Source organism: Pteropus vampyrus, unplaced genomic scaffold (genome assembly GCF_000151845.1).
Source record: "Pteropus vampyrus isolate Shadow unplaced genomic scaffold, Pvam_2.0 Scaffold118, whole genome shotgun sequence".
NCBI classification, from domain to species: domain Eukaryota; kingdom Metazoa; phylum Chordata; class Mammalia; order Chiroptera; family Pteropodidae; genus Pteropus; species Pteropus vampyrus.
This window is the reverse complement of record NW_011888899.1, coordinates 1,673,233-1,679,764: the sequence shown is the minus strand read 5'-3', so window position 1 is coordinate 1,679,764 and position 6,532 is coordinate 1,673,233.

Here is a 6,532-nt window from a genome sequence, read left to right as displayed (position 1 = left end):
GGAAGCATTAATATTGAAATTATCTAAACTAGATTAGTGTCCTCAAATTATTTTTTGTCCGTAAGCATCTAGTGCTCATCTGTGTTTCCTGGCGCTGCTGTCAGGGGCAGTGGAGGGGGCATGGGAGATGAAGGACGCAAGGAGAAGCCACTCACTGCCCCTGCCCTCCCGAGCCTGGTGGAGACAGACGGTGAGCAAAGTCCCCATGGACTGTGGTGGACGCCGTGGGGGGCACAAGGCGCTACGATGGAGAAGACGGGGCACATGGTCTCTTAGTGCGCCCGGGCGGCCATAGCCGAACGCCAGAGAGTGGGCGGTGTCTCACCCGACGGCGCCGGCACATGACGGGGACGCAGCGTGATGGGACGTGAAATCGAGCGTGTAAATAAGACTCATCCCGATTGTAATCGCTTTATTCCTCTCAAGTAAACAAAACATGTATAAGCCTTAACGGGCGATAGGGGCCTCCAGGCGCAGTTTTAACAACTCGCCTGTCATTTGCAGGTTGTAAGCTCTGGGGAAGACACAGCTGCTTGCGGCGAAGGCCGTGACGGATCCCGGGGCCGGGAGAGGGGGGCCGGGGACCCTCTGCAGTGCATTCTCCATGACGCACCGTGATCTCGGCGTGTGGAGAAAACACGCCCGTTTTCAAGCGCGTTTGTGTTGACATGGTTTTTAATACAGTGTCTCTGGGAAGGTGGAAACTAGTGGCTAGAAATAGTCATTTAAATACGATGAAACGGGAGCTCGTTTGATTACATACAGCGTTTCAAATATATGACCCAGCTAGCGGTTCCCCCAACTCCCTGTGCCCTTCGCCCCTTATCGTTGCCCCGAAAAGTGCCAGTCACATGATTTCCATCTCTCTCTGACGACGCAGTGTTTCCTGGGCGAAAACCATGAACCTCTAGTTCGCTTGGAAAATGCTAAAGGTGGAGTTTCTCTCAGCACGTACATTGTCATCTGAAGATGATGCGCGATACCTACAAGTGGGAATTGGCCCTGTGATTACAGAGAAGAGACTTCTCGTTTCAAGTTTCCACACATAAAGAGCTTAGAGGTCATCACCCAGCTCCTGTGACAAGAAAAGCTGGGCAAACGGAGATTCAGGGACTCCCCTCGGGCCTGTTGGAGAGCCGCGTTTCCAGGGCAAACCACCGACGGGATTCGGGACGCGCTACCCCTGAACGTGGCACCTGGCACGTCGACTGTTCTAAGCCGAGGGAGTCTGAGAAAATGGCGGGAGCAGCAAGGTCCCCTGCCCTGCCCTGCCGCCCTCGCCCTGCTCCCCAGAAGCTGTCACAGGGCCTTCGGTGCGAGGTGCGCTCCCCACACCCAAGGGGAGGAGGACACGGGACACAGGAGGATCCCAGCCGGCCTTGCGGGTTCGCAGCTCACTGCCCGTGCCTCAGCCCCCCGACCTGCCATCTTCCTGCGCCTGTCCACCCTGCGGCAAAGCGAGCACGGGTCACGGGGTCTGCCGCGTCCTCAGGCCTCCCACGGCCTGTTAGGTGTGTGTGCCTCTCTGCTGCGGCCCTGCCTTCGCCAGTTGAATCTCGTGCCCACTCAGGGACCCTGAGAGGGTAGAGGAGCGCCTTTCCCCACACGCCACCCGAAAGCTGGACAGCAGACGAGTCCAGGACGCAGCCGAGCCCCGCTCCCCAGGAGACACAGACCGGGGAGTGCGTCGTGGCCATGTTGGCACATGGCTCTAAGCCGAATGTATCCTGGCGAGAGTGGGGCGGCCCCGGGCTGCGGTCTCAGGGGCCCCCATTCTTCTGTGGGCTTCGTCCCCAGGAACACTCCCCGCCCCGGGTTCTCGCAGTGAAAACCCTGGAAAGGTCCCCTCCTGGCTCCGCAGCTCAGGCCCGCTCTGCAGGCTCTGCGGAGGGCTGAGAAGGGACTGGCCATGCGAACACCGGGGCAGTGGCTTCCCGGCCCGGGAGCCCCGGCCGCCGGCTTCTCCCCTCAAACTCCAGCATCGCCAGGGGCTCCGGGCGGTCCCTCCACACCCCGGGCTCTGGCCAGTCTTCGTCGGCCTCCGCCGTCGCTCTCAGCTGCAGCTCCACACCTGGCACGAGGTGAAGTCCTCACAGATACCCATCACGTCAGTGAATCGGTCAATGTCACCAGCACTGCGCAGGCGTCCCCGGGGGCGACGGCTCCCATCTCCTTCACTGGCCTGGCAGCAAGGCGGGGCGTCTAGAGGCACCCCGCTTCCACCTGCGCCGTGTGAGCCCGACGTGGACGCCCCACGCGGGGCTATGGGGATTCGGCCCCGCCAGCTCTGCTCCCCGTGGACCGAGACCCGCAGGCTGCACGGCCGCCTCCAGCGTGGTTTGGGGCCAGACGAACTAGAGCTGAGATCCAGGATCTGCGTTCTGGATTCCACTCACCAGCTTTCCAGCTTCGGGGTCTCGTGAGGGGATTCTTTTCTCGGTTCATCATTTCAGTTTAGTCACTTTTAGTGACAAGGTTCCGTTGGGCTTCTGCTGCGGGCACAGTGCTGTGCTGGGCCATGGGGGCGCGAGTGACATGTCCCCACCCGTCGCTCAGAGCGGGCACCCTGGCAAGGACCGAGGAAGGGTGTAGACAGCAGAGGGGGCGCCAGCCCGAGCAAGGCCCACGCTCGGGTCCGGGGCGTTTACCAGACAGAAAGTCTGTCCCGCGAGGGGGAGGCCTGGCTTCGTGCAGGAGCAGAAAGCAGAGCAGCTGCTCCTGGGGTGTCTCCTTGGAGACACGAGGCCGCTGCCTTCTCCAGGGGTGCGGTGTCCCACCCGACTCCTGCACAAAGAAGTGGAAGTCGAAGCAGGTGGCCGTTCCCTCTCGCCTATTAAACTAGCATTAAAACGTATTTAGTGAGAAGACTTAGTGCTGGCAGCACTGTGACGAAATTGGCATTCGCCTGTATTTCTGGAAGCATCTAGTGAGCCAGCAAATGGGAATAACAAGCTTTTGGAAGACATCAGTCAACACACGTGAAAAGCTATTAAACACGTGTGTAGCGTTGGACCCGCCGGTCAGACTTGTGGAAATCCCGCCTGATGGACGTCACTTTGAGTAGATGGGAGCGACGGTTTCCAGCACGTGTGTTTCTAAGGGAGTAGACACAGTGTAGACGTCAGAGGACGTTCACGTGAATGGATGCTAACCCCGCTGAGCTTGCCTCTAAAATAATTTTTCTGAAGAAATTCAGCCTCCTGCAAATAAATTCTTAAGGTGTGTTAAGTTAAAATCATGACTCAGGATTTTACTGAGTATGATTACAGATATCTAATAAATAATGAATATCGGGGGAAAATACTGGAAGGAATTACAACAAAATAACGGCGTTGTCATTTAGATGGCAGATTGTGGGTTTTTATTTATTTATTTGCTCTCCACACGCTCTCATAGTTTATTACACGTAGTACCTGCAGAATGAAAAATGTTAGAGGCAGCGAAACGAGGGTGGAACACTGCCTCCTCCTGGTGGGAGCGGGGATGAAACAGCCACAGGCCTCTCGTTCGCACCCCCGCCAGCCGCTGTGGGGTTCCTTTTCCTTCTTCCTTTTCCTCTGCTGAAAACTGGTCTCCAAGGGAACCGAAGTCTCGGGGGCGGGACTGCCTGACCAGAAGGCTGTAGGGAAACAAAGTAATAGCACAGATTTCTGCAGCCGAAGCCTGCCTGCTTTCAGAGCGCATCCGCCCAGACGCAGCTTCAGCTCGTTAAGTCCTGAAACTAGGGGCGGCCCTGGGAGGCTCCGAACACAAGAAGGGGGGTCTGCAGCGGGCAGGAAGCAGACCCCCAAAACCCGAAGAGTCTGAGTGTGAGGCGCACCTGTGACCCGGGCGCAGGCTCGGTCTGTGGTGGGAGCCGCTCGTGCTGGGTCCCGGCTTTCCGGCAGGGTTCTGCTGAGCCTTCGGCCCCTGGCAAGGGCTCCCCCAAAGTCCCCATCTCGGTGTCGAACCGAGCAGCTCTTTTTATTTTCTTTACACGTGGTTTTTGCCACCTCACATAATTTTGGTTGCAAAAGGCTTAAACATATTTTAAAACCTCCACTTAATTTTATAACTAAAAATAATTTGATTTCTCACTTTCTTAATAACTTTTAATATTTATTTTCCATTTATTTTTATAATACTGTAATTAAAAGTCATAGCTTTGAGTTGGATGAAGCAGTTTTTCTGTTAACCATGCTGTATCATTTAAAATTGCTGTTTCTCACGACAGATTATAAACTCTGAGCACTCGCCACCCCGTTAGCCTCTGGGCTCCGTGATTCCTGGACTCTGCCTTGGTCACTGCTGTGCCCAGAATCCCCATCACGCACACAGTAGGTGCTGAGCAAAGTGGATTTTTAAAGGAGCCCGTGCTGCCGCCTGGTGACAGCGTACCTGGTTTCCAGGCCTCGATTCTCGTTACCTAACGAAATTCACGGCACATTGAATGAGAACCTAACACACGCTCTCGGCGCCGGTACCCTCCTCCCCCTCGTTGAGCTCTTCCGTTTCCCACTCGGCCCAGATCGGAGCCATCGCGAGCTGTGTCTGCTGCGTCTCCCGCGTCTGTCGTCCTGGCACTCGCTGCTGCCCCGTGCGGACGGGGCTGTCCCTCCGGGGGGCGCTCGTCTCACCTGTCCCCGGGGCACTTGAAAGGTTATGTCCACGACCGTCGACTGCGCAGCTGACATCTGGCCTCTCTCCCAGCGAGGCCCGCGCGTCCGCCCCGGCAGCAGGTGCCAGCAGGCACACGGGCAGCGCCATGCGGCCACCTCGACCCGGGTGGCGGGGGCGCTCGTGAACACAGGGACGGCTGTTTGCTCCGGGGTAGGAGGTGAAGCAGCGAAGAATCCGGCCTCGCCTTCGGACGCGCCGCCCAACTTGGGTCTCCCGTGACGCCGCACGGGGTCAGGAAGGCACGGCACTCCGATCCGTAATGCTGTGCTACCCTGATATGGCGAGTATAATTATTTAGGTTCGCTATTTTAGGACTGCTGTCAAACACCAGCCTCGCGTTAGGTGGCGCTCGTAACTGGTTGGGGCACGCATGCCCACACTCTGAGGCCGTAATTGCTAGAACAGCGTCTGGCACGTATGCATAACTCTGTCCCCGCAAAGCCCCTTAAGGTGACAGTTGATGGACCGTGAGCTCCTCGAGGATGCGGGTGTGTCGCCTTCACAGACGAGACTCACTGGAGGTGCTCAATCAGCATGGGCTGACAAGGGCAAAGGGGTCACCCATCCTGGAAGAGCCCAGGGTCGGAGATGACATTCGCCGTGGTCCCATGGTTCCACAGTGTCCAACAGGAGGCAGATGTCCACTCAGGCCAGCCGTATGCGTGGTCGAGAGGCGTCTGCTCCCATGAGCACTGCGACTGCCTGCGTCGCAGCTCCCTGTCCAGGCTGACCGCCATGGCTGATAGCAGCCCTGCCCTCACACGTCAGACCTTGGCCACCGGGCCTCTAGTGGTTCTGACACAGCTAACCCTTATCTCTCTGTCTCCGATCTTCGTCCGTGCCGTGGGGCTGCGGCATCTGCTCTGCTGGGTTGCGACACCTGGAAGTCAGACGTGACCTGCCTGGTGCAGTCCCTGGCGCACAGCAGACCCTCTGCAGGGCGCTGCTGCCGATACTGCTCCTCGTCACTTTGCAGATCGCCAGTCCTGTCCACCGCTTATGGACACGAACCACTCCACGCACTAGACCGCAGTGTCCATTCGAGTGGTCCGTGGAGACTTGCAGCCTGCACGTCGCTGACCCCTCAGCCCGGAAGAGATGCCCACTCTGGCTGGGAGAGTTTACGCACCCGTCCATGCGCTCAGCCACCCAGCGAATATAGAGCAGCACCTACTGGATACGAGGCACGATGAGCTGAGGAGAAACATGTGCGAACGAGGTCCGCATTCCAGAACCCCCCTTCAAGGAGGGATCAGATGGCCACACGCCATGAGTTCAGCGTGGGGGAGGGCCCTTCAGCCAAGACAGCCGGTCACCCTGCGCATCACAGGGCGGGGCCGGCCCCGCCCCGCGAGTCTCTGATGCAGAAGGTCTGAGGCGGGACCCAGAACAAGCCACGTCTCCGCGAGCTGCGCAGCCTTTTCTGATGTAGGCGATGCAGGGACCCGCGCAGGGCCGTGGGCCCCACGGCTGGAGCCTCCGCAGCTGGCTGCGCCGCCGCACGAGGCAAGGGCGCCCGCCCCGCCGGTGCTGGACGTTCGCTTTGCGGGGCGGAGCGGCTTCCGGAAGAGGAGTCAGATTGCAGCGGGGCCCGGGAGAAACTCGGGGGGCGGCACTCCCTTTGGGGTCCTGAGAACACGGCTCCTGCTGGATCCACGTGGAGAGGACGCAGAGGCCTTCCCCGGAGGCTAGGGCGCTAACAGCCTCACCACCGAACCGGGACGTCCCCACCCACGAACCCCCTGGGCCCCCAAGGGGCAGGGGCCTCATGGCTGGGATGCACGTTAAATAGTCAGCGAGATTTCCTCTCGGGCGACGTTCGTGGTCACCCTCCCGCCCTGTCCACCACGTGCTGTTAAAATGCCGCAGAAAC